Genomic DNA, 21,651 nt, shown 5'->3' with positions numbered 1-21,651 from the left:
CGGGCTAAGCGGGGCTAGCAGCCGAGACTCTGACTGGCAGGAGCCAGCGGACGGAACCCCAGACCGGCAGCGGGCTGAGCAGCTCAGCCCGCTGCTGGTCTGGGGTGTCAGCCCAGCTCAGCCCACCGCCAGTCTGGGGTTCTGGCTGCCAGCCCATTCCTGGCCTAGGTGAATGCAACCCCAGGCCAGGAATGGGCTGAGCAGGCCAGCGGCTTAAGATCAGCATTTTAATTTAATTTTAAATGAAGCTTCTTAAACATTTTGAAAACCTTGTTTACTTTACCTACCACAGTAGTTTAGTTATATTATATAGAGAGAAACCTAAAAAACATTAAAATGTATTACCGGCACATGAAACCTTAAATTAAAGTGAATAAATGAAGACTCAGCACACCACTTCTGAAAGGTTGCCAACCCCTGCTGTAGAGTTCAAACCTCTCTTAGTCCTGCTTCATATGAAACCATGAGGAGACTTTGTAATTCCTTCTTTTATCTACGTCCAAAAAGAGAAAGAAAAATGTTATTGTTTATTTTTCAAGCAATCGTTAACATGTTCACTCACTTAGATAAGAATCTCCAGATATGCATATGCTTAACTAAAAAGGCAACTAGAACATGATAATGTAAAATATAAACTGGGAGGTGGGGGGAAACAGGTAGTCAGTCACTGCAGTTTATAACTTCAAGTAAACTGAATATTCGTAGATTCCAAGGTCAGAAGGGACCATTATGATCATCTAGTCTGACATCCTGTATAACATAGATCATAGAACATCCTCAAAATAATTCCTAGAGCATATTTTTTTTTAAAAAAATCCAATCTTGATTTAAAAATTGACAGAAATGGGGAATCTATCATAACCCTTGGTAAATTGTTCCAAAGGTTCACTACTCTCACCATGAAAAATTTACACCTTATTTCCAGTCTGAATTTGTCTTGCTTCAACTTTCAGCAATGGGATTGTTTTATACCTCTATCTGCAAGACTGAAAAGCCCATAATTAAATATTTGCTCCCCAGGTATTAATTCACTGTAATCAAGTCACCCCTTTACCTTCTCTTTGTTAAGCTAAATAGATTGAGCTCCTTGCATCTATCACTGTGTGGCATGTTTTCTAATAATTTAATCATTCTTGTGGCTCTTCTCTGAACCCTCTCCAATTTATCAACATCCTTCTTGAAGTGAGGACACCAGAACTGGATACAGTATTCAAGCAGCAGTCACACCAGTGCCAAATAGGTAAAATAACTTCTCTACTCCTACTCAAGATTTTGTCTAAGGACAGATTTAGGCCTTTTGGCCTCAGCATCATACTGGGGGTTCATGATCAGCAGATTATCGAGCATGACCCGCAAATCTTTTTTAGAGTCACTCCTTCCCAGGATAGTGTTCCCCATCCAGTAAGTATGACCTACATCCTTTGTTCCTAGATGTATACATTTACATTTAGCCATATTAAAACACATTTTTTTTACTTGTGCTGAGTTTACCAAGCAATCCAGATTGCTCTGAATCAGTAACCTGTCCTTTTTGTTATTTACCATTCCCCCAATGTTGATGTTATCTGCAAACTTTATCAGTGGTGATTGTATGTTTCCTTTTAGGTCATTGATAAAATTGCTTAATAGTGCAGAGTCGATAACCCATCCCTATGGGACCCACTGGAAAAACATCCACTCAATGATGAGAACTATCAACTAGCCAGTTTTTAATCCATTTAATGTGTCCTGTGTTAATTCTCTATCTTTCTAGTTTTTTTAATTAAGATGTCATGCAGTAGCAAGCCATGTGTCTTATAAAAATCTAAATATATTATGTCAACACTATTACCTTTATCAATCAAACTCGTAAAATCAACAACAACAAAAGATAAACTTAGTTTGACAGGATCTGTTTTCCATAAAAACATGTTGATTTGCATTAATTACATTACCCTCCTCTAGTTCTTTATTTATTAATCCAGTCTCTTACCAGTCCATCCATTATTTTGCCTGGAATTGATGTCAGGCAGACAGGCCTATAATTACCCAGGTCATCCCATTTACCCTTTTTAAAAAATTGGCACATTATCTTTCTCCCAGTCTTCTGAAATATCCCCAGTGCTCCAAGACTTATTAAAAAATTAACAGTAATGATCCAGTGAGCTCCTCAGACTGCTCTTTTAAAATTCTTGTATGCAAGTTATGCTGATTTAAAAATGTCTAACTTTAGTAGCTCCTGTTTAACATCCTTCAGAGATACTAGTGGAATGGAAGAGTGTTATCACCATATGATAAAACTATATCATCTGTGTTTCCCCCAGATACAGAAAACACAACCTTTCCTGCATTTCTGTTGATAATTCTGCTGTTTCCATCTAGTAATGGACCAGAACCATTTTTAGGATTCTTTTTGTTCCTAATCTATTTTGGAAAACTGCTTCTGATTGTCATTAATTCTTCTGGTCATAGATTTTTTCTTGTGTCTCTTTGCTTACCTTATCATTTTTCTACAATTCCTAACTTCTGATTTATATTAATTACTATCAATTTTCTACTAAATCTAAGTACACTATGTACTCAGTTCTACTCAGAACTTGAAAATGATTTGTTCTAAAACTTTTGAATGTGTTTTATGCATTATTTGTAATAAGAACTGAAGCAAGAATGATTGATCCTGGGGCCAGATTTGTTCAACATCTTTATTAATGATCTGGATGATGGGATGAATTGCACCCTCAGCAAGTTTGTAGATGACACTAAGCTGGGGGGAGAGGCAGATACGCTGGAAGATAGGGATAGGGTCCAGAGTGACCTAGACAAACTGGGAGATTGGGCCAAAAGAAATCTGATGAGGTTCAACAAGGACAAGTGCAGAGTCCTGCACTTAGGAAGGAAGAATCCCATGTACTGCTACAGGCTGGGGACCGACTTGCTAAGCAGCAGTTCATCAAAAAAGGACCTGGGGATTACAGTGGACAAGAAGCTGCATATGAGTCAGCAGTGTGCCCTTGCCCCTGTAAAGCAAGTAGAGAACAGCTACTAACAGGGGCTTTATAGCTAACTGGCTGGCTGGGTGTCCATAAAAGGGAGCTATTCCTCCCCCCGCCCCCTTCATTTATCACAGCATCCTTTCTGGCAAAGGCGGGAAAAGTAGGGGTCACCTGACCCTCTAATCTGCCTGGAAACAAGAAAGTATTTAAGGCTGAGCAGCATGCCTCTGAGGTGCAGTCCATCTGAGAGGCAGCCAGTGCCCATCATTGTTCCATCTGCTATCGCATTGCTCCCACTCACCTGACAGAACATCTAGGTAGACTAGTGTGTGCATACACCCACATGGGCTGATGCAAAGCATCAAAAGACCTGATAGAAGAAGATCAGCCTACTGGAACATATACCTGTGTTCCCCCTGAAAACTCATCCTGTTGTATCCTGTGTCTTCATCGGTCCCAGCTGTTGTGGTGTCCTGTTCCAGCTCTGTTCCTGTGTCCGTGTGATCCTCATCTGGGAACGTGGTGATGTAGTTAATCTTTTGTTAGGCCTTTTATCTCACTGTGTGTACTTTTGGGGGTTCTTGGCTTAAGGCCTTTGTTAGTCCAATGACCGAGTGGTTTGTCCATCTGTTTGATAGTTTGAGGGTCCTTGTTTTAATAAATCTTTGTGTTTGCACGTTACCTATGCATCAGTTTTCTGTCAAGCACCAACGATAGATGTGGGAGGGGGTTCAAACCTGTCATTTCTCAGGGATTTCTATGCCATCTAGCCTAGCTTAAGAAAAACCCTGTAACAACGCCGTTGCTCTAGTAAAAATATAACATTAGGGATCTATTATCGACCACCTGACCAGGACAGTAATAGTGATGATGAAATGCTAAGGGAAATTAGAGAGGCTATCAAAATTAAGAACCCAATAATAGTGGGGGATTTCACTTATCCCCATATTGACTGGGAACATTTCACTTCAGGACAAAATGCAGAGATAAAATTTCTCAATACTTTAAATCACTGCTTCATGGAGCAGCTGGTACGGGAACCCACAAGGGGAGAGGCAACTCTAGATTTAATCCTGAGTGGAGTGCAGGAGATGGTCCAAGAGGTAACTATAGCAGGACCGCTTGGAAATAGTGACCATAATACAAAAGCATTCAACATCCCTGTGGTGGGAAGAACACCTCAACTGCCCAACACTGTGTCATTTAATTTCAAAAGGGGGAACTATACAAAAATAAGGGGGTTAGTTAGACAAAAGTTAAAAGGTACAGTGACTAAAGTGAAATTCCTGCAAGTTGCATGGGCCCTTTTTAAAGACACCATAATAGAGGCCCAACTTCAATGTATACCCCAAATTAAGAAACACAGTAAAAGAACTAAAGAAGAGCCACCGTGGCTTAATAACCATGTAAAAGAAGCAGTGAGAGATAAAAAGACTTCCTTTAAAAAGTGGAAGTCAAATCCTAGTGAGGCAAATAGAAAGGAGCACAAACACTGCCAACTTAAGTGCAAGAGTGTAATAAGAAAAGCCAAAGAGGAGTTTGAAGAACGACTAGCCAAAAACTCCAAAGGTAATAACAAAATGTTTTTTAAGTACATCAGAAGCAGGAAGCCTGCTAAACAACCAGTGGGGCCCCTTGACGATCAAAATACAAAAGGAGCGCTTAAAGACGATAAAGTCATTGCGGAGAAATTAAATGGATTCTTTGCTTCAGTCTTCATGGCTGAGGATGTTAGGGAGATTCCCAAACCTGAGCTGGCTTTTGTAGGTGACAAATCTGAGGAACTGTCACAGATTGAAGTGTCACTAGAGGAGGTTTTGGAATTAATTGATAAACTCAACATTAACAAGTCACCGGGACCAGATGGCATTCACCCAAGAGTTCTGAAAGAACTCAAACCTGAAGTTGCGGAACTATTAACTAAGGTTTGTAACCTGTCCTTTAAATCGGCATTGGTACCCAATGACTGGAAGTTAACTAATGTAACACCAATATTTAAAAAGGGCTCTAGAGGTGATCCCGGCAATTACAGACCGGTAAGTCTAACGTCGGTACCGGGCAAATTAGTTGAAACAATAGTAAAGAATAAAATTGTCAGGCACATAGAAAAACATAAACTGTTGAGCAATAGTCAACATGGTTTCTGTAAAGGGAAATCATGTCTTACTAATCTATTAGAGTTCTTTGAAGGGGTCAACAAACATGTGGACAAGGGGGATCTGGTGGACATAGTGTACTTAGATTTCCAGAAAGCCTTTGACAAGGTCCCTCACCAAAGACTCTTATATAAATTAAGCTGTCATGGGATAAAAGGGAAGGTCCTTTCATGGATTGAGAACTGGTTAAAGGACAGGGAACAAAGGGTAGGAATTAATGGTAAATTCTCAGAATGGAGAGGGGTAACTAGTGGTGTTCCCCAAGGGTCAGTCCTAGGACCAATCCTATTCAATTTATTCATAAATGATCTGGAGAAAGGGGTAAACAGTGAGGTGGCAAAGTTTGCAGATGATACTAAACTGCTCAAGATAGTTAAGACCAAAGCAGATTGTGAAGAACTTCAAAAAGATCTCACAAAACTAAGTGATTGGGCAACAAAATGGCAAATGAAATTTAATGTGGATAAATGTAAAGTAATGCACATTGGAAAAAAATAACCCCAACTATACATACAATATGATGGGGGCTAATTTAGCTACAACGAGTCAGGAAAAAGATCTTGGAGTCATCGTGGATAGTTCTCTGAAGATGTCCATGCAGTGTGCAGAGGTGGTCAAAAAAGCAAACAGGATGTTAGGAATCATTAAAAAGGGGATAGAAAATAAGACTGAGAATATAGTATTGCCCTTATATAAATCCATGGTACGCCCACATCTCGAATACTGTGTACAGATGTGGTCTCCTTACCTCAAAAAAGATATTCTAGCACTAGAAAAGGTTCAGAAAAGGGCAACTAAAATGATTAGGGGTTTAGAGAGGGTCCCATATGAGGAAAGATTAAAGAGGCTAGGACTCTTCAGCTTGGAAAAGAGAAGACTAAGGGGGGATATGATAGAGGTATATAAAATCATGAGTGATGTTGAGAAAGTGGATAAGGAAAAGTTATTTACTTATTCCCATAATACAAGAACTAGGGGTCATCAAATGACATTAATAGGCAGCAGGTTTAAAACAAATAAAAGGAAGTTCTTCTTCACGCAGCGCACAGTCAACTTGTGGAACTCCTTACCTGAGGAGGTTGTGAAGGCTAGGACTATAACAATGTTTAAAAGGGGACTGGATAAATTCATGGTGGCTAAGTCCATAAATGGCTATTAGCGAGGATGGGTAAGAATGGTGTCCCTAGCCTATGTTCGTCAGAGGATGGAGATGGATGGCAGGAGAGAGATCACTTGATCATTGCCTGTTAGGTTCACTCCCTCTGGGGCACCTGGCATTGGCCACTGTCGGTAGACAGATACTGGGCTAGATGGACCTTTGGTCTGACCCGGTACAGCTGTTCTTATGTTCTTATGTTCTTAAGTGCTGCCCAGAGCCTGCACCCCTGACCCGCTCCTGTGTGACACATTTCTGTTACCAATCTGCCTGGAGCATTAGGTGATTAGTCTGAGGCCACAGGATCATTAGGGGAGGAGATGAAGGAGCACACCAAGTAACTAATTTTAAAGCTTTATTAATTAAGTAACAGCGGTGAGTGCTGGGTTCTCCCCATGTCACTCAAAGGAAGGAAGAAAGCATTTAGTGCCCAAGCCCTCACCCACTTTCATACTCACACATGCACAACCCACGGCTGGCCATGCCTGGGTGTAACGTAAGAAGAAGAGAGGGAAGGATGGATGAGAGTTCTGTCCTGTGCACAGGCCGTCCAGGGTCCGCAGTTGATTTCCGACTTGCCTTAACTCTTGGAGGGAGTTTTAAGCCCAGGGTTTTTTAAGGGACATTTTGTTTATGGACCTTTGGTTTTTTTGTGCTTGTTGTACCAGTTTTAATCAGCTTTTTGCAGCTTCCTCAACTTTCACAAAACACACCAGCTTTAGGGATGTGAGACTGTTGTTTTTAAACTTGCTGACCTTTGCAGTTTTACTAGCTTTGCAGTTTTTGTAGATTGGTTTAGCTCAATTTCTTTTCTTTTCTCACGGCTGGTCAGGGTTGGGATACGAGCTTTTGGCTTTTTGGCATTAGAGAGTTTGTTCGTGTGCATTGGCCTTGGGCGGCTGGAGTTAGCTTTTTATTTTTGGACCTAGATGGAGTGTTGAGTTAACCCATTCCCTTCTCCCTTTCTCCCCCTTCGGCCTCTTGCAACCTGCAAAGGAATTTTTTACTTCACACTTACACCTTTAACCCTTCCCAAAATCCTTTCCCTTGCATATGCATATATAAGTATTAGCACTAAACAATGCCCTCCCTACTCAGGTGGAATCCATCCTATGAAAACAGTCCTCTGCCTGGGAATGCCTCCCAGTGATCAAACATCCCAAGGCCGTCCTTATAGCACCACTGAGTGAGCTATCTATTGATCATCATCATCTTGTCTCACAGTGCATTAAGGTTTTATTTTAGACAGTTTGCAGCACTGTGACATTTTCTTTTGTTCTAATACTATGGATTTAACAAAATTATCTGGATCATATATTAAAAGTGAATTACATTCTGAACTTGCCTAAAAATACTAAACCTAAATCAGAGCTTTCTAAATTTACTCTCCTAAAAAGAGTAGGTCTGAAACTCTAAAGATGCTTTTCATTGTGTAAGCAATTACAGTGAAAGAAATGCAAGGTACAGCGCAGAGCTACCGTATTGCAAAAAGGGAAAGATTAGTGACTACCTTACAATGTTAAAATTTGACAGCACATAATGAACATCATTTGTAGAAGATTTTAATAACTGAGCCAAGAATGTTTACTTTAAAAATTAATATAGATTGGACCACATTTCCAAAGGGATTTCAACCCAGTGAAGGTTTCTAAAATAAAGTATGCACTCAAATTAGGCCTACAGGACTAAATCAATAACCACTTAGATCTAAAATGGACTTCTTCTGTGGCCATATGCAAGTTGCTCGATCTTAGTTTTCCCATCTATAAAATGTAGATTATCCTCTGATTCCCTAGTTAAAGAAGCCACACAGAAGCTGCTTGGACAGAAGGAAGGAACACCTAAGTAGCTGCAGAATGTTAGTCGAGTGTGCATTTGGCTGTTTCAAAGGCAGCTGGCACTGTTTGTGGAATGAATAAATAAATAAGGGCATTCTGGCTCAGGATAGGGTCCATTAGTTGTCTCTGCATTGTTCTTGGCCACTGCCAAGATGTCCTGAAAGTGACATTTCTTTCTCCCACTGGGTCCTCCACCAGCCCTCCATCTCTCAGCAAGCCTGGTTTTCCTCTGTGACTCTTCCATGAGTTCTGCAAACATCTTATCCCGAGTCTTCCTTTTTCTCCCTCCCAGATTGGCCAGCCTGTCAGCAGTAGTTAGAGGCACTGCCATATACTACATGTAATTATGGACTAAAACAAATATCAAGTGAACAGACAATCTTGAGAAAAATATCTGAAATCATAACTGAGATAAAAAATATTACTAGCACACTTCAAGCTAATTTGCAAGCCTTGGCATCAGAACTAGAGGAAGTGAGAACAGAATCTCCTCACTAGAAGACTCAGTGAGTACTATGCATACTACTACAAAGCAACAGGAAAGAACTATTAAAGAACTGTAGAAGAATGTTAATGATCTTGAGTGAAGATCAAGGAGAAATAATCTGAGAATTGTGGGTCTCCCAGAGTCTGGAAAATAGGGCTCCCAGCACTTTTGTCTCTACTCCTTGATCAGAACTTGGATATTGAGAGAGTCAATCACTCCCTTCTGCATACCAAGGCTTTTATCTGGGATAAACGAAACTCTGTCTGGCAAGCAACCCCATCATTTGGCCAGATTGTGATTAGGAAAGGGATTTTGACCATCAGTTAATTTATTGAAAATGATATTTTCCTACCTTTTACAATATTAAAAGAAAGGGTCAATCTAGGGACTAAGAAGGAGTAGGAATATATGCAATTTAAACATGCCACCTCCCATCTGGTTGGCCCACCTGAACTGCTTCACTACCTCTGACCACCTGAGCTGCTTTAATTTCCCCATATAGCCAAGACCTTTGGCGACACTATATGCTCATTTGGCCAGAAAATTTGAACCAAACACAGATCCCCTAAAAAGAAATGGGAGGAGGAACTAGGCCAATTGTTTTCTGCTAACCAATGGAAATCAATTTTAGCCAGTGCTCCGAACTGCTCCTTGGACCTCCATTTAAGATTAATCTAGCAAAAAATCACATGGAGGATGCATTAGACCCCTCTTAGGCTGTTCAAAACAGGTGCCACTAAGTCAGACAAATGTTGGCACTGTGATGCAGTAGGTACTAACTTAAACCATATGTTGCAGGAATTCTCCAATACCCATACAATTTGGGCAGAACTGAATTGCAGTGTTAAGTTTTTTCCTATCAAATAAAATGGTGTTACAAGCCACAAATCTAATTTTAAACCTCATGGATGTTAATTGGAAACTGAATAAATCTGAAAAATTTTGGCTAAGCAAAGCACTAATAAGTGCCAAAAGACTAGTACTACAAAAATGGAAATCCAGAAAGCGACCAACAATTGAAGACTGGAGCACAGACATCACAAGCTTGGCCACCATGAAAAGAATTGTATACTGTAACAGAAATATCCAAGAAAAATTATTTCATGGAAGTAGCTGAATGATCCTATTAAATGCATCCCCTCCCTACCTCACCCTCTTCTCTGTTCACTTTCTTTCCCAATTCTCTGTCCCTCACTCTGAATTTTGCTTCTTTTCTTTATCTTATTTTAACTTGTTTTCTTTAACTAGTTGGATTTTTATTAGTAAAATTTGTTTGTTTGTAAATTAAGTAATACAGATTATTGATATATATTTTAACTAACCATATTATATATAATTAAATATTTAAAGTGTAGCTAAGTTGGGTAGGAAATGGTTAATATATTATAAGAACTTTACAGGGGGGTTTCTAAATATATTTTTAAAATAATAAAAAGTTAATAGGAAAAAAATTGCTAAGATACTTACTAATATGCCAGATGTCCCTCCAGGGAAATCTGAATTTTTGGTCCAGGCCTGGGTTTGTGGCTGAGACCTGGCCTTAGCTGATGCAAGACACGAATGGAGGTCTACTGTAGCAGGACATGACTTGGGTCCAGCTTTCCAGTTTGCCATTATCAGATTCCTGAGTCCCAAAAAGATCCTGGCTCTCTGGGGACACCTCCTCTCCAGCATCCTGCTGCTTATCTTCTGATGGGTCTAGCCAGTCATCCCCAGTGTAGGGAAGAGTGCAAATAAGTTGGTTCAGATAATGCCTGGGACTGGTAATACTTGAATTGTGTAGAATCCTTCCAGATCACCAAAAAATAGAAATTTCACGTCCCTCATTTCAATGTATTTTCTACAGAGCTGCTTACTCTTTATCTGGCACTGCTCAGTGTCCTGGTTGTGACCCCTCATGGACATCTGCTTGCAATGTCCACAAGGTCCTTATTCCTGTGGCTGACCACGAGAGCTTCCGGAGCCAATGCTTCTCCCCAGATGGTGATGCGATAGAGGATATTGGCACAGCTCCAAGGAGCCATGAGAGGCATGGTCTCGGGCTTCCTGGAGTGCAATAACAATACACTGGGATCCAGGAGCAAATGGGCAAAATCTGGCTCTGCACCAGCTTTTAAACAGTGGAAGTGTCAACCTGGAAACTTGACACCAGACCAAGGAGGGTATGCAAGTAAATGGACAGGTCAGTAGCGGCCAACCTTCAAAGCGGTCTTTGATGGCCATTGGAAGCATGCAAAAAGTGGTGTGCAGCAATTGTGTCCACACAAACAAAAGACAGAACTAATTCAGTTTGAAGCAAACATAGTCTACTTTGCAAGAGGACTGCAGAGTTCCAGATAAATGTAAAATTAGTTCATAGTGATGGGTTGTATTGTTTACATAGAAGTATTAACTAAGTCTGATCTGGGGTTTAAAACCCCCAGGTAGAGAAGCCCTCAGTTTTGTGTATCCTCTGTTTTATGGTAGTAGATGCCTATTATTTCATACATTTGTATGATAGTAGTCCTAATGGAGATATCCTATCTGATAGAGCTGGAAAGGACCTTGAAAGGTCATCAAGTCCAGCCTCCTGCCCCAGATCCCTAAGTGGCCCCCTCAACGATTGAACTCATAACCCTGGGTTTAGTAGGCCAATGCTCAAACCACTGAGCTATCCCTCCCCCCTAAGTAAGAGGGATGCATGTTTGTCTTGTATTGTTCATATACAGCACTACAGTCTTTTATATAATGATAAAACCTGTACCTATCCTTCCAAACTATATCAAGTTCAGGGGGTTCTTTTTGCAATACTGTGTAGGATACTTGAGATCAGGGCTTATCTACATGGGTTTTTTTCACACTAACTGCGGGAGAGGGGGTCTGAAATTTGTGGATCACCCAGATCAGTAAGGGGTTCTGTCAACACCTGCCTTATAACTTTGGGTGCCTTAATGCTATGTTGCTACGTCTCAGACACCACTAGCCAGTCTACAAGTATAAAGATTTCACTCTGGCTTCCACTGGCCTAGTTACTCCTTACAGGGTGATATCAATAGCCCTTCTTGTCTCACGTCTTCCCAAATCTCAAGGAGTTGACTGAGGAGATATTTGGGCCATCAGCAATTATCTTTGAAAAGTCATGGAAGACCGGAGACATTCCAGAAGACTGGGAAAGGGCAAATATAGTGCTGATCTATAAAAAGGGAAATAAGGAAAACCCAGGGAATTGCAGACCAGTCAGCTTAACGTCTGTACCCAGAAAGACAATGGAGCAAATAATTAAGCAATCAGTTTGCAAACATCTAGAAGAAAATAAGGTGATAAGTAACAATCAGCATGGATTTGTCAAGAACAAATTGTGTCAAACCAAGCTGATAGCTTTCTTTGACAGGGTAACAAGCCTTGTGGATAGGGGGTGAAGTGGTAGATGTGGTATATCTTGACTTTAGTAAGGCTTTTGATACTGTCTTGCATGACCTTCTCATAAACAAACTAATGAAATGTAACCTAGATGGAACTACTATAAGGTGAGTGTATAACTGGTTGTAAAATCATTCCCAGAGAGTAGTTATCAGTGGTTCACAGTCATGCTGGAAGGACATAATAAGTGAGGTCCCACAGGGATCAGTTCTGTTCAATATCTTCATCAATGATTTAGATAATGGCATAGAGAGTACACTTATAAAGTTTGCGGATGATACCAAGCTGGGAGGGGTTGCAAGTGCTTTGGAGGATAAAATTAAAATTCAAAGTGATCTGGAAAAACTGGAGAAATGGTCTGAAGTAAATAGGATGAAATTCAAGAAGGACAAATGCAAAGTACTCCCCTTAGGAAGGAACAATCAGATGCACACATACAAAATGGGAAATTACTGCCTAGGAAGGAGTACTGCGGAAAGGGATCGGGGGTCATTGTGGATCACAAGCTAAATATGAGTCAACAGTATAACGCTGTTGCAAAAAAAGCAGACATCATTCTGGGATGTTGTAGCAGGGTGATTACCCACTCCTTCCCTGAAGGGATTGAAATCAGCCCTGGGAGAGGGCTGAGACTGCGAGAGGGATGCTGCTAAGAAAGCAGCAGGCCTCGGCTGATTAAGGAAACAGCCACAGCTGAGACCACGTCCCAATTAGGCCACAGCTGGCCTGTATGAAAAGGCCAGTGAGCTAGGAGCTCACACAGTCTCCTCTAGCTGTAGAGGGAGACAGGCCTGGCTGCAGGGAGCTAGAGAAGATACCTGGAATGGAGCAGGGCTGGGGGAAGGCCAAGGGAGCTGGGGAGTTCTGGCCTGGAAACCCCCCAGGCTCTGGCCTAGTAGAAGGCTAAATAGGTACTGGGATTGCCAGGGACAGCCCAAGGCTAGGCAGAGGCAGCAGGTCCAAACCCAACCTTGCCTGCAATGAGTGCCTTATACTGCAGTCTGCCCCAGGGAACAGGGGCTAGTTGGTAACTGGCAGCAGCCTATGACTGAGGTAAGGTGGGGATAGGGGGTGGGGGTTCCCTGGGGAGGGGAGACCCCGAGAATGAGGGGTTACTGCCAGGGGCAGTAAAAGTAACAAAAATGATTAAAAGTCTAAAAAACATGACCTATAAGGGAAGATTTAAACAACTGGGTTTGTTTAGTCTGGAAAAGAGAAGACTGAGAGGGGACATGATAACAGTTTTCAAGTACATAAAAGATTGTTACAAGGAGGAGGGAGATAAATTGTTTTTCTTAACCTCTGAGGCTAGGACAAGAAGCAATGGGCTTAAATTTCAACAAGGGCAGTGTAGGTTGGACATTAGGAAAAACTTCCTAACTGTCAGAGTGGTTAAGCACTGGAATAAATTGCCTAGGGAGGCTGTGGAATCTCCATCATTGGGGATTTTTAAGAGCAGGTTGGACAAACACCCATCAGGGATGGTCTAGATAATATGTAGTCCTGCCTTGAGTGCAGAGGACTGAACTAACTAGATGACCTCTCGAGTTCCCTTCCAGTTCTATGATTCTATGAAATCTATTTACCCTGAGTTCTTAACTACCAGACACTGAGATTTTTCCCTTATGGTTCATCAGCCCAGAATGCGTGAAACCTCCCCACAGTTATCAGTTCACTTTGGCACACACACTCCACTCCATTTGCACAACAGAGACCTGCTTGTGGTAAAAATAAAAAAAGATTTATTTAATAGGAAAATCACAGAGTCAACAGTGAAATATCAAAAGCAAGCAAACACACACAAATTACACAGAAAATAAACTAAGCTGCAATTCCAGGCTTTACACTTCTACATTAGATAAATTCCCTTTTCTAATACAAGTTCCTTATTGCTTTTGAACATTTTGCCAGTGTGCCCCCTGACATAGAGAGGATCCAGTGTTTACAGAGAGCCCCCCCCCACCCCATTTTGAGGTTGTTCCTCAGTTCTGGATGAGGATTTCATTTTCAAGCCTTCTGTTTAAAAGGTATTTTTCCTTCCCCCTTTCCCGCATGGTGACTCATGATTAATTAAGGTGGGGACAATCTAGCTGGAATGTTTCTGTATTTTCCCATTAATCCTAAAAGCCCATCATTTGTCTTTTCCTGGATTGTACAATGCTCGATACTCCTCCCAGCCTGGTTGAGCACCACCCCAAGGTGAAGCAGCGCTGAATGTTGCAGCAATCAAGTATGAGCAGCTTTACATAAATGCATAAGCACAGTCTGTATACATATCTCATAATGACCATAAGGTCAGCCACACTGGGTCAGACCAATAATCCAATAGCCTGTTTCTGGCAGTGGCCAGTGTCAGAACAGGGCAATTATTGAGTGATTCATGCCCTGTTGTCCAGTCCCAGCAGTTGGAGGTTCAGGGACACATGCTAATAACCATTAATGGACTCATCTTCCATTAACTTTTCTAAGTCTTTTTGAAGCTAGTTATACTTTTAATCATCACAACATCCCTGGCAACAAGCTCTAGAGATTGATTATGCATTGTGTGAAGAAGTACTTCCTTATGTTTGTTTTAAATCTGCTGCCCATTAATTTTAAGATCTTAGGGCAGGTCTACACTAAGGGCGGGGGTCGAACTAGGGTACGCAAGTTCAGCTACGTGAATAGCGTAGCTGAACTCGAAGTACCCTAGTTCGAACTACTTACCCATCCAGACGCCGCGGGATCGAAGTCCGCGGCTCCAAGGTCGACTCCGCCACCGCCGTTTGCAGTGGTGGAGTACCGGAGTCGACCGGAGCGTGCGGGGAGTTCGAACTATCGCGTCCAGATTACACGCGATAGTTCGAACTCCGAGAAGTCGAACTCACCGCGTCATCCCGGCAGGTAAGTGTAGACTAGCCCTAAGTGAATAACTCCTCATTTGAGCAGGGACTGGAACCCTGGACACTCAGATTAAAAACCCAATGCTCTACCAACTGAGCTAGCCAGGCTAACAAATGTTGGAGGGTGGTGAAGCACTGGAATGGGTTACATAGGGAGGTGGTGGAATCTCCTTCCTTAACCCTGGTCTACACTACAAGTTTAGGTCGAATTTAGCAGCATTAGATTGATTAAACCCTGCACCCGTCCACATGACCAAGCCTGTTTTGTCGACTTAAAGGGCTCGTAAAAACAATTTCTGTACTCCTCCCAGATGAGGGAATTAGTGCTGAAATCGACATTGCCAGGTCGAATTTGGGGTAGTGTGGATGCAATTCGATGGTATTGGCCTCCCAGAGTGCTCCATTGTGATCGCTCTGGACAGCACTCTCAACTCAGATGCACTGGCCAGGTAAACAGGAAAAGTCTCAGGAACTTTTGAATTTCATTTCCTGTTTGACCAGCATGGCGAGCTGATCAGCATAGGTGACCATGCAGAGCTCATCAGCACAGCTGACCATGCAGTTCCAGAATTGCAAAAGAGCTCCAGCATGGACCAAATGGGAAGTACTGGATTTGATCGCTGTCTGGGGAGATGAATCCGTGCTATCAGAACTCCATTCCAAAAGACGAAATGCCAAAATATTTGAAGAAATTTCCAAGGGCCTGAAGGACAGAGGCTACAACAGGGACCTGCAGCAGTGAAATGAAAATTAAGGAGCTCAGGCAAGCCTACCAAAAAAACAAAGAGGCAAACAGCTGCTCTGGGTCAGAGCCCCAGACATGCCGCTTCTATGATGAGCTGCATGCAATTCTAGGTGTGGGCCATACCACTACCCCACCACTGTCCATGGACACCTGCAAGAGGGGAGTCTCATGCAACAGGGATGAGGATTTGGGGGATGAGGAAGATGAGGAGGTGGAGGAGGAGAAGGATAGCGCACAGCAGGCAAGCAGAGAAACCATTCTCCCCAACAGCCAGGAAGTCTATACCCTCCCAACCCTCCCAAGGTGGGCTCATGGACCATGAAGCCGGAGGAGGTATCTCTGGTGAGTGTACCTTTGTAAATATAGTGCATGGTTTAAAAGCAAGTGTGTTTAATGATTAATTTGCCCTGAAGACTTTGGATGCATTCATGGCCAGTATAGCCCCTCCTTTTAAATGGCCAACTTAATGGGTGGTTAGTATGGGACAGGAAGGCACTGCTGTTTGAAACCATTCCCACATTGGTTCCCATGAAGGTTGAACAAGCTGAAAGACTGTGTCATACCCTGGCTGCCTGCAAGCTGAATTCTGTTGCCCAGCCCTGCGTGTGTGATCTGTCACACCAAACCAGCAGGCCCTCAATATAAGAGGCAAAATGCAACCTTGTACCGAAAGCACATGTGCTATGTAATGTTAACAGCTTGGTTCATGGTGAAAGAGTCTACCCATTGTTCTCTAAAACGTGTCTTTTTAAATACTATTCTCCCTTTTTTTCCTCCTGCAGCTGCAAGTGTTTCAATGCTACCCCTATCATCTCCGTCCCAGAGGCTTGTGCAGATAAGAAGGTGAAAAAAATGCACTCGCGATGAAAAGTTCTCTGAGCTCATGCAGTCCTTCCGCACTGAAAGAGCTCAGCAGAATGCGTGGAGGGAGACACTGTCAGAGACCGGGAAAGCAGAAAATAAACGCAAGGACAGGAATGAGATGAGAGGTGGCGGGAGCAAGATGAGAGATGGCGGGAGCAAGATGAGTGGAGGCAGGATGCAATAATGAGGCTACTGGGGGATCAAGCTGATATGCTCTGGCATCTGATGGAGCTGCAGGAAAGGCAGCAGGAGTACAGACTGCCACTTCTGCCTGTCTGTAACTGCTCGCTCTCCTCCCCAAGTTCCATAGCCTCCTCACCCAGATGCCCAAGAACACGGAGGGAGGACTCCAGGCACCCAAACCACTCCACCCCAAAGGACTGCCCAAGCAACAGAAGGCTGGCATTCAATAAGTTTTGAAGTGCAGTGTGGCCTTGTCCTTCTCTCCTCCCCCATCCCTCCTGGGCTACCTTGGCAGTTATCCCCCTATATATGTGATGAATTAATAAAGAATGCATGAATTTGAAACAATAATGACTTTATTGACTTTGCAAGCAGTGATTGAAGGGGGGAGGGCAGTTGGCTTACAGAGAAGTAGAGTGAAACAAGGGGGTGAGTTTTCATCAAGGAGAAACAAACAGAACTGTCGCACTGTAGCCTAACCAGTCATGAAACTGGTTTTCAAAGCTTCTCTGATGCGCACCGCGCCCTGCTGTGCTCTTCTAATTGCCCTGGTGTCTGGCTGCATGTAATCAGAGGCCAGGCGATTTGCCTCAACCTCCCACCCCACCATAAACGTCTCCCCCTTACTCTCACAGATATTGTGGAGCACACAGCAAGCAGCAATAACAATTGGAATATTGGTTTTGCTGAGGTCTAACAGAGTCAGTAAACTGTGCCAGCACACTTTTAAATGTCCAAATGCACATTCTACCACCATTATGCACTTGCTCAACCTATAGCTGAATAGCTTCTTACTACAGTCCAGAGTGCCTGTGTATGGCTTCATGAGCCATGGCATTAAGGGGTCGGCTGGGTCCCCAAGGATAACCATAGGCATTTCAACATCCCCAACAGTTATTTTCTGGTCTGAGAAGTCCCTTCCTGCAGCTGTTTAAACAGACCAGAGTTCCTGAAGATGCGAGCGTCATGTACCTTTCCTGGCCATCCCATGTTGAAGTCAGTGAAACATCCCTTGTGATTACCAGTGCTTGCAGCACCATTGAAAAGTACCCCTTGCGGTTTATGTACTGGCTTGCCCTGGTGCTCCGGTGCCAAGATAGAGATATGCGTTCCATCTATTGCCCCACCACAGTTAGGGAATCCCATTGCAGCAAAGGCCACTATGGCCTGCACGTTTCCCAGAGTCACTACCCTTGATAGCAGCAGCTCAGTGATTGCGTTGGCTACTTGGATCACAGTAGCCCCACAGTAGATTTACCCACTCCAAATTGATTCTCGACTGGTAGCTATCTGGCATTGCAAGTTTCCAGAGGGATATCGCCACTCGCTTGTGAACTGTGAGGACTGCTCTCCTCTTGTTATTCTTGTGCTTCAGGGCAGGGGAAAGCAAGTCACAAAGTTCCATGAAAGTGCCCTTACGCAAGCAAAAGTTTTGCAGCCACTGGGAATCATGTGGTCTCACCAGTCTGTGCTTGTTTCCTGGGCCCAGAATCAGCCTTCCACAGCATGAGCCTGCCCCACTGCCACCAGGATGTCCAAATTGCCAGGGCCCATACTTTGAGAGAGGTCTGTGTCCATGTCCTCATCACTCTTGTCACCGTGCTTCCATCACCTCTTCGCCTGCTTTTGCAGGTTCTGGTTCTGCACATACTGCAGGATAATGCGCGAGGTGTTTACAATGCTCACAACAGCAGCGCTGAGCTGAGTGGGCTCCATGCTTGCCGTGGTATGGCGTCTGCAGGAGAGCAGGAGAGCAGAGTTGCTGCAGAAGCGGCAGATAACGACGGATGCCATGAGAATAGATATTTATACTGAATGACCAGAGGACCTGCGAGGTGGATTCATGACACTAGGAGAGCAGAGTTGCAGCAGAAGCGGTGGATGACTGTCAAGCCTGACCTTAAGAACCTCTAAGGAAGGCGATTCCACCACCTCCCTAGGTAACCCATTCCAGTGCTTCACCACCCTACTAGTGAAAAAGATTTTCCTAATATCCAACCTAAACCTCCCCCACTGCAACTTGAGACCGTTACCCCTTGTTCTGTCATCTGCTACTACTGAGAACAGTGTAGATCCATCCTCTTTGGAACCCCACTTCAGGTAGTTGAAGGCTGCTATCAAATCATCCCTCACTCTTCTCTTCTGCAGACTAAACAATCCCAGTTCCCTTAGCCTCTCCTCATAAATCCAGCCCCCTGATCATTTTTGTTGCCCTCTGCTGGACTCTTTCCAATTTTTCCACATCCTCCTTGTAGTGTGGGGCCCAAAACTGGACACAGTACTCCAGATGAGGCCTCACCAATGTCGAATAGAGGGGAATGATCACGTCCCTCGATCTGCTGGCAATGCCCCTACTTATACAGCCCAAAATGCCATTAATCTTCTCGGCAACAAGAGCACACTGTTGACTCATATCCAGCTTCTCGTCCACTGTAACCCCTACGTCCTTTTCTGCAGAACTGCTGCCTAGCCATTCAGTCGCTAGTCTGTAGCAGTGCATGGGATTCTTCTGTCCTAAGTGCAGGACTCTGCATTTGTCCTTGTTGAACCTCATCAGATTTCTTTTGGCCCAATCCTCTGATTTGTCTAGGTCCCTCTGTATCACTCAGATACTTCACTCAATAGGCAGAAGTAATGGGTGTCAAAGGCCAGTGAGTTGAGAGAGGGTAGGGACAGGTACATGTACCTGGTGGTGTGGGCCCTGCCTAAGTGTCCTAGACATCATTTGGCCCTTCCTCTCTCCACTGTGTCGTACCAGATATGATTAAGACCCAATTATCTTGTTGCAGACCAACAGCGACTGCCCATTCTACACTAGCAGTGAGGGTCACCCACTAACAGCTGAAATCACTGAGAGCTTTGTTAAGTGATGGGACCTCAAGACATCCCAGTGGGTACAGAGCAGAGTGGTGAGCAGCAGGCAGAGCTGCAAGTGAGTAGCTGGTGTTGTGGAGCGGCAAGCAACCAGCCAAGCAGCTGATGCTGGAGCAAGCGCCCAGACAGCAAAGCAAGCAAGTTGCACCCACCCAGGGTGGGAGGTGAATTCATAAAGATGCACCTCTTAACTCTGTGTTTTCACTGACCAAGCACAACTGTGAGTGGAGTGCAGTGGAGGGATAATGGAAGGGCACTGTACAAGGGTTCGCCGGGGCTCAACTCTCTCCAGGGCGGCGGGGAGCCACACCAGCTCACTACCCACAGTTGATCTTGGGGAATTAGTCCAGCCATGGGGGTCTCCCTTGGCAGCCCTTGCTGTAACCGGAAGAAACATGGTAAGCCAGCCCTGGCTCAGGGCGGGGCAACAATGCTAAGTCAGGGCTCTGGCCCTCAGTCAGGCCTGAGCAGTAGCAGTACAAGAGTACTAAGCCCAGGCCCTAGGTCAGGGCAGGGCAACAAACGCTGAGTCAGAAGCTCAGGCCCTCAGACAGGGCTGAGCAACAACAATAGGTCCCAGCCTCCTCAGGCCAGGGAGAGGGGGAGTCTGCTACCCACGAGTTGGGTGGCAGAGGGGACTCAGGCCCTCCCACTCCACTGCGTCCCAGCCCGGGGCCCTAGCAGCGGCAGAAGACCCGCTGCGTAGTCAGTGGGGTTCCTGGCCGCAACACACCGACATAGGCTCTGGCAGTGCGGCAGCCAGACTGGGGTCGGCTGCCCCCGGGCTACTTCTACACTCCCCCTCGGGCCCTACCTGGGTCCTGGTGTTGGCCTCTGGGGGATCCAGGACCATGCGTTCTTCAGGGCAAGGGTTGATCAGCAGGCCTGGCAACTTCTCTGGCTAATGAGCGCAGGGCAGGTCCAGCAACTCCTCCAGATAGCGGGCACAGGGCAGGTCCGGCAACTCCTCTGGGTAGCAGGCACTGGGCAGGCCCGGCAAGTCTGGGTGGCCACTTTGGGCCATGGGGTTTTCCCAGTCACAGGCTAAGCTAGAAACGTCTGATCTCTCCAGCGGCTGGGCCTCTACTGAGCTCTGAGGGCGAACCTTTATACTTCCGAGTCGCTGCCTGACCCTCTGAGGGGCGGGCTCAGAGCTCCCTAGCTCCACCCAGTCCGGCCTCTGGATGGGCTCTTCCCCCTCCAGGGCAGCGGGGAGCCACATCACCTCACTACAGGCACATTATAGGAACTTTTGGGTGCTAGACTTTAGACTTTGAGGCAAAGGGACACTGCCCAATGAACTCTAGGGTGGGTGTTTTGCTGATGGGTTTATGATTATGAATCTTTCTTGAGGTATTATCCCAAGTTAATTCTGGGTTACTTTCTCCTTTTTTATTAAAAAAGTTTGTTTTCTACACTCTGTGCCTGCAAGAGGGGAAGTATTGGCACTTTTTAGAGGCACCCAAGCAGTGGTGTGTAATGATCCCAGGTTACTAGGCGGGGCTCAAGCTGGTTTTGTGGTGTATTGTTGAAAAGAAAACCCTAGACATTAAACCCAGCCCTTCTTGCTGCTGACTCCAACTGGCAGAACGGTTCCATTTATCGTTGCAAAATTCAGGCAGTGGCCACTAGCAAAACATGTTTCAAGCCCTCCAGCTTCCCTGCGCCCTCTCTTGTGTACACAAAGCAGTATCCTCCAAATATGTGTGGAATAGTCAATCTTTAAGTAATAAAATACAAGCTTTCCATAGTTTGCAGGTACTATTTGCAGGAAACAATGATGGTAGCACTCCAATGATTGAGAAGTTCAGGTCACATAAGTACCTGTGCATTTGTGCTTTGCCAAACCTCCAAATCCCTCTGGCCTGTAAAACTGAGCTGAAAGTTTCATTAAGTCAGCTTTGCGACCAGGGCTCCTAACAGGGACTTTTGCAAGGGAGTTCTCCAGGTGAAGGAGGAGCAAATACAGCACCCTTGGGGTATGTGGCTGTCTGTAATGTGTGTTTGTCTTTGGGGGTTACTTGCTGTGTGCTGACCTTGTGTTTGTTTGTATGTTTATGTGTTTGTTTGAAGGACCATGTGCTGTGGCTGGCAG

Source organism: Mauremys reevesii, linkage group 2 (assembly GCF_016161935.1).
Source record: "Mauremys reevesii isolate NIE-2019 linkage group 2, ASM1616193v1, whole genome shotgun sequence".
Lineage (NCBI taxonomy): Eukaryota > Metazoa > Chordata > Testudines > Geoemydidae > Mauremys > Mauremys reevesii.
Note: the sequence above shows the minus strand (reverse complement) of the source record.